Genomic DNA, 11,059 nt, shown 5'->3' with positions numbered 1-11,059 from the left:
GAGTGGAAAATACTGAAATAGGAGGAAGAACTAGGGAATGCAACATGCAATTCCTCAGGTGTGGACTATAGTCAGGACAGTGGAACCAGTACAGAATGCCTAATAAACTCTTTAATTATGTCACAGTTTAACATTGTCTTAAAGTACCTCCAGTGCCGGTTGCCACCCATTTTAAGTTGGTTCATTATGGAATCAGCAGAATGTTCTCACCCTTCTGAAGCATTAGCACACTGACTGCTGTGCTGGTTCAGCTGGGTGTTGTCCATTCAGTCACTCACTAGCTACTGACGTTTGATAAAATAAGACTGGAGTCAGAGGCTTCAGAACAATAAAATGTCTTTGTCTTGTAACCTCTGCTCAACAAAAACCTCTGTGAAGATGTGAAGGTGATTTGAAATCTAGCAAAATTATTTTCAGAGGACACCTTGCAGTTTCATAAGATATTACATGTTGTCACTTACAAAAACTTGAAATAGGTGCCAGGAAAACTAAAATAAAGAACTTAAAAATCAGATTAAATAGATACCAGTGGGTTTTTCAGGACTCTTCCATCCTTCATTTTCTAACTTGTTAATAAAAATGCTTCTGCAAGAAGGAAGTCAGTACCAAGAAGAAAGTTATAGTGTTCGCATCTTGTTCAGCTTTAATTAATGCTGTTTTTTCATCAGTGTTTTTTATAAACCACCGATAAAACTAAAGATGTACTTGCTTCAACATCCTCCTTAAGATGTTGCCAAACTCACGTTAAGTATGTACAAAGATTTTATAACTGAAGATACATATGCATCAATTTATGTATCTTATAATTTGACAGCATTGTAATAAGATGCTGGTTTTAGTGCCACTACTGTCTGCTTTAATTTTCCTTTTTTGTGTGATTTTTTGTTTGCTTGTTTTTTGTTTGGTTGGTGGGTTTTTTTGTTTGGTTTTGGGTTTTTTTGTTATTCTGGCTAGCATGGAACTTGTTTGAAAATATTCAGGTTCTGATGTGAGAACCACAAAAATTGTAGGTTCCAAATGACTAGAAGAACTACAAGATGTCTTGATTAACCCAGATTTACCAGCATGAATGTTAGCTTTTTCATTGTTCTGTAATATAAGACTGTACAAAGAAAATATACTTATTATGTTGGTGTAAGACATTTTGACAAGTTGGTAGACATTACATTCCTACTTCCTCTTCTGTCTTGTATGGCATTGCTGTCTTCCATACCATTTAGCAGTTGCATAATTGTTCCCTTTCAAGCATACAAACAATGAGGTCAACTTGAGTCATATCAAATAACTACAGCAAATACCACATATGAAATCATTTAAGATAACAAGTCATGTGATCACATATATTACCTCTTGCCTGGATTTTCTGGATCATACTAGGAGTCTGTTAGAATACACAAAAGCAACAGAGCTTAACAGCTGACTGTTTTGCCAATGATAAGCAACTGATGAGCAGTTTATTGCAAAGTATTTAACACAGACAAGCTAGAATTGAAAGCTACCTTCCTCTAAATCATTATGCTGCTTCTTTAAACTGACCTTTTCAAGGCAAAACCTGTGTTTTCCTGCAGAAAAAAAAAAAAACATTACAGGGATGGAGGTTTAATTTTATTTTAGTGCTTTTAATAACATTCAGCTATGTTACATTTTAAAGCTGCCTAATTATCAGATGTAACATCTGGGATACAATATCTATCAGACTGTGTTTTATCCAGACTGGGCACAGATACAAGAAAGTGTTATTTCTATTTATTAACTGGAACATACAAAGAAAGGTCAACACTTTCCCTATTCATCCTTCATCAGTGAGAGAGCACGGTAAAAGTAAAACTCCTTAATCAACAAAAACTCATGACTTCAACAATATGCAGGACACATGAAAGTTAAGAATAAGCTTCTTACCCATGCATTTTTTACTTTTATTGAATGTAATTCACTTCAACTATAAAGAACATCACAGGCCTTTGCTGTTCTTAATTGAAGTTGAAAAAGGTGGTTTCTCTCTTCCTACAGTGGTTGACAGGAAGAAAAGCATTAAAACACTGTTCCTAAACAAGCAGCAATTAAGAGAAAGCAGAACATGATTAAAATAGTTCCCATTAATATCTTTTATTCCACTCTGCAGCACCCATGAAGGAGTTAAACTAGTCAGTTGCTTCTATAACCCTCCCAACTGTTTGTGATAATAGTTACAATTACTGTCCTTTCAATGCACGTTGTTCTGTCTCATGTCCAGAGATTCTGTGAGTCTTTCTGTTTTGTTACCTACACTGCAAGGCCCCACAGAGGAGAGTTAACTCTCTTCTAACCTTACAGTCCTAGAGAGTTTTAAGTTGCTGCTGGAGGGTGTGTGGACGCATAGGCTGAACAGTCCTGTTGGTATCTCTTACAGTGTAGGTGTGTGTTTCTATACCTAAATGCTCCCATTAGCCAGTTTTCCAGTCATCTGCTGCAGCACTGGCACCATTCACATTCCTAATATAGCACAATAAAGTGGCTTTTCTTGCACAGAGGGTATTCTCAACACAGAAGGTTTATTCATAATAACATAAAAAATGTCTGACTGGGTTAGAGCAGTAGTTTGTCTAGGCCAATGTGCTGCCCCCACTGTCTCTTGCAGTGAAAGGGGATACTGTTTAGGGACATCATGTGAACCTGGCCACTTGCTGTGGTCTATTCTCATACTCTCCCAGCACCACTGGATTAAGGATTTAAAGAGCACACCTCTATTCCCTATAGTATCTGTTTTGATAGTGTTAACTGAGATATATTCTCATATTTGGGGGGAATTCCTGATACATGGAGGGACTTACCTCCACAGCCTCTCAGGACAAGAAGTTCCAGGAATTAACTAACTGCTGTGTAAAAAAAAAGTATTTTATAATCTTTAAACCTCTTCCCTGCTGGTATCAGTGGGTGCTGCCCCCCGCTGCCCCAGCTGTAATGTTGCAGAATTTAGTGAATGACACTTCCACATTTGCCTTATCCACCACCTTTATGATTTTGTAAACCTAAACCACTCCTTAGCCTTCACCTCTCCAAATGGAGGATTTTCAGCCTTTTTAGTCTCTCCTCAGAAAGCAGCCACTCCATCCCCTTGACCCTTTTCATTGCTCTTCTCTCTGCCCTCTGTAGATCCACTGTCCTTATTGTGATATAGAGATCGGAACTGTGTGCTGAACTCAAGGGGGATGTGCACCAAGGTTTTATATAATACCAGACTGACCCCTCGGTCATGTTCTCAGTAACCTTCCTGATGATGCCTAACATACTGACTTCTGGCTGCTGCTGGATCCTGAGCCAGAAGATCACTTTCCCCCCTCAGCATCTCTGATTTGGCCTATAGCACCTAATGTCTTTCTAAAAGGACTGGGCTCTTCCAGTTCCTTTCTCCATGATAGATTTTTTTTTTCCTCCAGCCACTTTTACTTTGAATACATGAGAGCTGCCAGAGTTAAAATCCAGACTAATGCAGTGACTGGTGGCTTCAAACTGCTGTATTTTTAACCAAAGAGCAGAACAGAATCCTAACTGGAAACCAAAACTGTATCTGGAACAGAATTTCAAATATAATTTTGAAGCCCTTTTCAAACATACATATATATAAAAGTTACTATTTCAAAATAGTAGTTTGACTGAGATCTATCATCACCTAGCAGATATTTGTACATTACAAGAACTGTTCAGACTAGTTTTTGCACAAGTTTCAAGATTGTTGCAAGGGTGCCCTGGCTGCTCTGTGCTGCTCTTTACATTCTCACTGGGCTTGTTTGTGCAGGGGCCTGTCTCCAGTGATCTTTAGTAAACAGTCTTTAATGGAAGAAGGCTGGCAATAGCTTTGATTCCTGTTCTATATCTGCCAGTTGTGTGATTACTACTACTGACATGCCCTGTAGGTGACAGTAGGCCTGTTTCTCAAGCCTTTTCCCATCAGTCCTAGAAGTCCCTTACTGGGTAGGTGTGTTTACACGTATGTGCTTCTGTGCTTCCATGATCTATATTTGTGTGTGTGCATTCATCTATTGGGTAGTGCTGGTTCAGCCTGTTCATTAGTCCTGTCTCCCATTCCTCTGCCTGAACTGCCAGTAGTTAACTGCAGTACTTAATCTTACGTGCAGCCTTACATGGGCCCTTACAGATTTAGACAGAGGGAAGCTGCTTTTCTGGCCTGGGAATATGACTGATGCCCATCCTGAGGCAAAGAAGCAAAGATGTAGGCTGAAGTAACTTCCTGGCTGAAGGTCCGTGCTCCAAGTGTGCCCCATTCATACAATATTTCCATTCTCATATTCATAACAGTTCATAATAGAGTATGTAATTTGTATGCTGGGTGAGCTAAATGAACCAATATCCAGCATAGAGCGCATAGATTAAACAGCACTGATTCCAAACCAGAGGTAAATAAAAATGTACCATTTCAATTACTTGTTTTAAAGCCATTATGAATGAAGGGCTGAATGTTGTATGTAGGCACCATATAGTACATAATTTTACAAAGAAACTCTACAGTCAAGGAGATTAAAAGAAATATTTTTATGGAAGGCTCATTTTTCAATGCCTGTTCGAGTTACTTGGCAGGATTAAAAGTAAAATTTAAAAAACAAGTGTTTTGGGGTTATGTAGTACAATAAAAACATTTTGCAGCAGGTTATTTATTAAAATAAGAATACTTGCATTATACTAAGTATATATAACTTACATAATTATATCAGAATATATTTCAGCTCAATCAAGTATGAAAATTTCATTGCAGAAAATGTTCCCTTCTCTTTGTAACAGCTAGAGGAACAACTTCAGTTCTGTGACAATAGAAGCTGACAGCTCACACCTAACTACTGCTGAGGCGGTGCATTAGTTACACCTTATTTAGATAGATGGGAGAAACAGGTCAGTCTGATTCATCACACTGTTCTGATTCCTGCCTTTTAAAAAGCTCTCTGTCTAGAAATGAAGAGCGTGTGCACATATCTCCAATCATGAGTTCTTCTGAAAAGCCAGTACTGGTCTTTCCAGCTTCAGCCTTCTTTACTCTTTGGTAAATAGGTAACTCCTATAACACACAGGAGCCAGTGTTCTCCTTCGATTCCTCCATGTCAGACCTTGAAAACATTTTTTTCTCAAAAAAATGCTCCTGTGTTCACTGTTCTCTTGATAGCTCACAGTGGCAAAAGTGGTATCGGAATAGAAGAAGTAACCAGGCATCCGCTGGGCAAAGTGTAACCCCTGAGCTTGCTCAGAACAGCAGAAAGAACAGAATAGTTTCCTTTCTCCATGTCCTCAGAATATGTAAAGGTATTGTGCTGTTCCTGCTTTTTCTGAGTAAAGCCCAGGAGGAATGAAAAATTTGAGTGTCTGCCTTACTCAGCATATTGAGTAACCAGCCCAGGCCAGATATAAAATTCTTTTAAATGCAGGCCTCCCTGCTGGCAGCAGCTCTGTGCCACTTTGACATCCAGCAATAATTTTAAATGAGAGTGATTTATTTTTCTTTCGAAGGCAGCAGATGGCAGCAAAGTTGTACAGATGTGCCAGACTAGTAGAAGAAGAAAAATATCTTAGTACACACATTCTAACAACATTCCATGGAAAAAACATATCATTTGTTTCTGTCTGTCTTGCAGTGTGGTTAAGACAATAAATCAGGTTTAATGGCCCTCGTGCACTTGTAACGTGAGGTTTTTTTTCCCCCCATTACCAGGAGTTGATGAAATCAGACTGGGGCAAGAAGATGTGAATTATCACTCAGTAAATCAACTTTGTCTCTGCAGGAATCACTTCTTTGTACAAATCTTTTTATATCCTTAATTAAACAGATACTGATTGCCTTGTGCAAATATTATCACAAAGTGCTAGACTGTCTGTGCGCGCACCCTGACTGATAGAGGAGCTTTGACTGCCAATCTCTGCTGTGAGCTATGTACACCACTCACTCTCTCATTTGAGTTAGTTGTCTGGATACAACCTTTTCTGAGGCTTCAAAATAGGTGATGAGATTTTCTTTTTTTTAAATAGAAGAGGGAGAGGAGGAAGTAAGTGCTACTATATGAAGTCGTAGTGTTTAAAACATTCCAAAATCCTACTGCATTAAATAAAAAATGAAGTCTGGGTTTTGGACAAGAAGACTGGAAGTTTCTGGGATTCAGTCCCTACCCATGAACACATTTAGCACTGTACTTAACACATGTATGTTTGTTGAAGCTGTCATTGCCAGCAGCACCACATCCACTTAAGAACAGCAATGATCTCTGCTGCTGAACTCATTTCAGATCGAACTGAGAGTCTGGGTTTGAGTTACCTCTTTTTGATAGAGTTCCTGTTCCTTACTTCTACCTTATAGTAGTTTCTTCAGTCTTCAAAAGCAGAACTTGTGAATAAAGGAAGTATAAAGCAAAACTTGAAATATAACCTTTCCATATAAAAATAGACAGATTTTTGAAAGAAAACTGGGGCTTAGATTTTTTTTTTCCTGCTGAAGTCAGTAGAAGTTATGTTTCAATTAGATGGGATCAGTCTCAGGCCTGGGATTTGGTGCTGAGATTCCTGTCTGGCTCACCAGTTCATCACCACCAGAACGTCTGATGTCTGCAGGCAGTAAGAAGACAAATGATATATGCCAACTGCATATTTTTCGTGTTGTTTATCAATAAAGGGCCAGACTATGAATTTGTTCCTTATGCAGAATGAGATGCAGAGCTGCACAGCCCCAGGAAAAAAATTACTTAGAAAAAATGACTTAGAAATCCATCACTTTTTCCTGGTCTCTAAAGAGAATAAATTTATTTTACAAGGTGCAGCTGTCTTAAGATCTGCTCCTGAGTCCTTATATACAGGCAGGGAAATGTAATAGTCTCTGAGAGTTTACTGCTTTCTAGCAGAGAGCCACAATAGAGTCATGTCATGTAAAGGGAAATATGGAATCCACACACCCTTTTGTCCTCTCCTGTAACAGCAGTGGCATGAATTACATGGTGGCCTTTTAGTCTTTCGAGTGTTTTGGGTTCATGGTCTCTCCTGTGACAGTAATCACCTATTAAAAGGACAATAATCATATTTGTTTGATGAACTGTTTAGTTCGCTCCTGAACTAACAGGTGTGATCCGTTATATTTGTCCTCCTGTTTCTGCCAATACTACTGGACATCAGCGATTAAGACCTAGACACATGTTTGCTTATTTTTATACCATATTAGCAAAGTATGAAGAAAATATAAACCATTTTATAATTGCTGGAAAAGTTGCACGTAATTTGCAAAGTGACAGATCTGGGAACTGATAGTTGACTGAAAGCATTGGAGGATTATTTATTTTGCAAACCTATTCTGAGAGGCAGAATTTATTACAAAATATTTGCCTTCAGCTGGGTTGGACTGATCTTTCCTGACTTTGGGAAAATCCAGGCTTTTTTAAGTAGATGGGAGACTCAGGGAGGCCTAGTTAAATGTTTGGTAAATGTTATCACAGAATCAAGCAAATTCAAAAGATTTCATTTGGCCTCCTCATTGCTGTTACTGTTGCTGGGAATTCTGCAAGCAAAACACTCCAGTCTTATCAAACCATTAACATTGATTCTAGTCTTAATGGAACCATTTGTTTTTCATTTGGAGTCCTTACAGTTATCAAGCATTCTGACTAGTGTATATAGCATGTAGTGAAAAGGCTTTTACATAGCAAAGTTCTTTACCTCATGAACAAATTATGCTCCTTCTCCTCATGAAGGATACATGGCCCTGCTCCAAAGAATTAAGTATTTAAAAGTTAAAGCAATTTCAAAGCTGACACAAATTATTTGGTGAAAAAAACCTGTTCTTTAAGAAGTATTTGGATAATAAAAGCAAACCCTTGTGAACACAATAAACAAATTTTAGTTAGGCGTAATTGGATTTAGTTATTGGTTGAACTCAGTCATACTGGAATTTTTTTCTCCTGATGCCTGTGTGCTCTACACTGCTTAAGTATGATGTGAGATAATATAAAATGGTGTATTGACGGCACAGGGAAAATATTTGGATGGCTGTCTGGAGTTGCCATTATTGGCTTTAATTATGACTTGCTGTCCTTTGGGTACTAAATGAGCCAGAAAAGGCTTCATATGTGCCAAAGTATTCATTAGTATTCCCCTTTCTGTCATTGTACTTGCAGGAAAAGTTCATATCTGGCACCTGACTGTAGTTCTTACTAGCATGGATCAAGATGCTTTGCAGATTTTTGATAATCATCTGAAAGCACACCAGTGTCATTACTTTTTGGATACAGTAGAAGTTGTTCCCAGGTAACAGTGACAGAACTCTTTGACCACTTTCTGATGTGGCTGAAGAAGAAACATTTTGTGCAGTCCTCCATGTGACGTGGCTGCTTAAAGTAAGTTTTGTGGTACCAGCTGAAGAAAGAAAAATAATTACTTGCTTCCCTCTTCCAGGTTGGGGGACCTACACTAGGAATTTATGGGAAAGTGGTTGTATGTCTGTATTTTAGGCCCCTTGCCACCATTCCATATAGCACTAATAATGGAGCAACAAAAATCTTTCTGAGATAAAAATAGCCTTTGGAATCCATTTTGGCAATAAATAATCTTCTATAGTGAAGTACTTTTTCTTTGCCATAGGGTGTCTCTAGGGTAGGGACAAAGCAAAATAATAACTCGTAAAGAATATTCCCTGAACTCTTCTGACACTTCACTGTGGAGGCTCTGCTGAGAATAGTGACCACTCCTTTGGCATCCGCTCTTGAACAGACTGGTGGACAAGGATGAATTCCTGCTCCAATACATATTTACCATTGCAAAACTTAATTTAATTTAGAACATTGTTTGAACTGAACTTGTAGTCATGTTTTAAACAGCCTTTGAAATGCTGGCCTGTGGGACACCAGGCTGCCCTTAGAAACGAATACTTTAACTAAGGTGTTGTGTAAACAGCTGCTTCTGATTTTGGAGGCATTTGATTACATCTTCCACTTCTCATCTATCACATGAGAGCACACAGGTCTTCATGAACTTCTAGGACTTCAAGAGGACACTTGCTTTCATGGGCTGATAACTGTTTCACAGTCTTGTTCTCCCTGAAACCTCAGGGGTATCAAAATCCTCACACTCCTCAGAGATTTTAATCTAGTTCATGTATAGATTTCAACTACTGTTTAAAGGTTAGTGCCCACCATTTTGCTTTGTGGGATGTTCATAGTGAAAAGGTGCTTAGCAAAAGTTCTTCAGTAATGTCCCCTGCTTGGGCAGGAGAAAGAGCATTCACCTGGACAGCTCTCACCTGGGGCAGGTGCAGAAACAGATAGGAGGGAGAATGCAGTCTCTATATATTTTATCCTTTACAGACCTGTTCCCCAAAACCTGGATATGGGATATGGGGTTAGCCATGTAATGGGAAAGAGTCCCTGCCTGCTCTGTCATTCTCCTCCAGCCTATCCAGCCTAGCCTAACTAGGTTAGCTAAAATACACAGTCATAGTATTTCCAGGCTTTTACTTTTCAACTCCACACATTCAAAGAACGTGTTGTCTTCCAGACACAGGGCTACTCACTGCTTTCTGGCACGCCTAGTTCAGCGGTGTTGGGCTTTATGCTTTAAAAGCCATAGTTTCAAAGACTTGGCAGTGGGGGTGGGGTGGAGGGATTTAGGAAAAAAAAATCCTTGTTTTATTTAGTTGCTGTTTATTGCAACTACAGAGTTTTGCTTCACCCTACAAGTGCGACAGGTGGTGCTCTTGATCCTTCCAAACAGAAATTGCATTTACTATGCTTCTGTAAGGTCAGAATTATGCCATCTACCACCAACTTGTTGGGTTTAGCCCTGTCTGGTTAGTCCAAGGATCTTTCAGCTTTGAGTGAAGTGTTTTCTATCAGTGAAGGGGAAAGGAGGGGAAAAAATGTATATTAAGCTTGGACTGGGTTTTGGCGGTAAATGAAGAAAAGTTCCATACAAACAAAAGTAGCTAGTTGGCAACTTAACCTCGCTACAGCCCAATCCAGCTTTACGGCCCAGGTTAGATGACAAAGATGCTAGCTGTGTAACCCATAAGTAAAACATTGTAGCTATTAAATTGCATGGTTCTGTTGAAGTCATTTCGGTTGTGCTTTGTACTTTAAGTAGGAACACGCTTTCACCTACATGTGATTTCCCACAACAAGCACCTCAAAAGTTATAAGCAGCAACTATTCTAATTATAAGATCTTTCATTATTTGAGAATAGCCACTTGCTTGCTTCTCAGCTGGCAGCTATATTCTGTGCTGAAGATGATGATTTTGCTGTCACCCCTTACATCTTATAAAATCTGGATTGGAAAGGCCAACCGCAGTAGGGAAGTAAATTCTCTTCCAGCTGTTGACAAACAGATGGTAATTAAAACTGGCAAGTGTCAATATATTTTTTAACAAAGAACATTTCAAGAGGAAAACCTACCTCTCAGGATTCCAAAATTCTTAGTTGAAAATGTTTAGGAAAGCAACTAAAAATAGGCAATTCTGAGCAGAACTTCAAAACTTTGGGGAGAAAAATCATCATGAATATGTGCCAGGTATCTAGTCAACTGGATTCCCGCCCAAGGTTTTTTGCAACAGTATTCCTGGAAAGGCGTCATTGCCAGTTCTTTTGACTTTTTCTTGTAAATATACATTCCTTAGGCATTTAGGCAAAAGAATATGCCCATTTCTTTTATTCTAGCAGCATTTAGTGCTGCTGTTCCCTAGTCCTCTCCTGAATATGCTAACTATGATCAGCGATACTGTAAAATAGGGAAAATTGTATGTTTTACCCCAGATGTTACTAAAATAAACTTTAGTTTATTTTCTTGGAGTGTGCGGAACAAACACCAATAGATGGTGCTGTTGGTGTATTAATAAGGTTCAGTTTCACATTTGTTTTCTGGTCTGTGGTTGGAATTTGGTTTTTTTTTAAGGGGGGAAAAAAAAAAGAACAAAACAACAAAATCCCTAATGCTAAGCTTTTATCCAAGATGTTCTGCCCGCATGAACCGGTCACCGTTTAACTTTAACCTGAACTGTGGCCCAGGAAATCCTTCAACATAAATAACCTTGGAAGCTGCCATGACCATTT

This window comes from Phalacrocorax carbo, chromosome 5, assembly GCF_963921805.1.
Source record: "Phalacrocorax carbo chromosome 5, bPhaCar2.1, whole genome shotgun sequence".
NCBI lineage: Eukaryota > Metazoa > Chordata > Aves > Suliformes > Phalacrocoracidae > Phalacrocorax > Phalacrocorax carbo.
The sequence above is the reverse complement of the archived record's forward strand: the minus strand, read 5'-3'. Positions refer to the sequence as shown.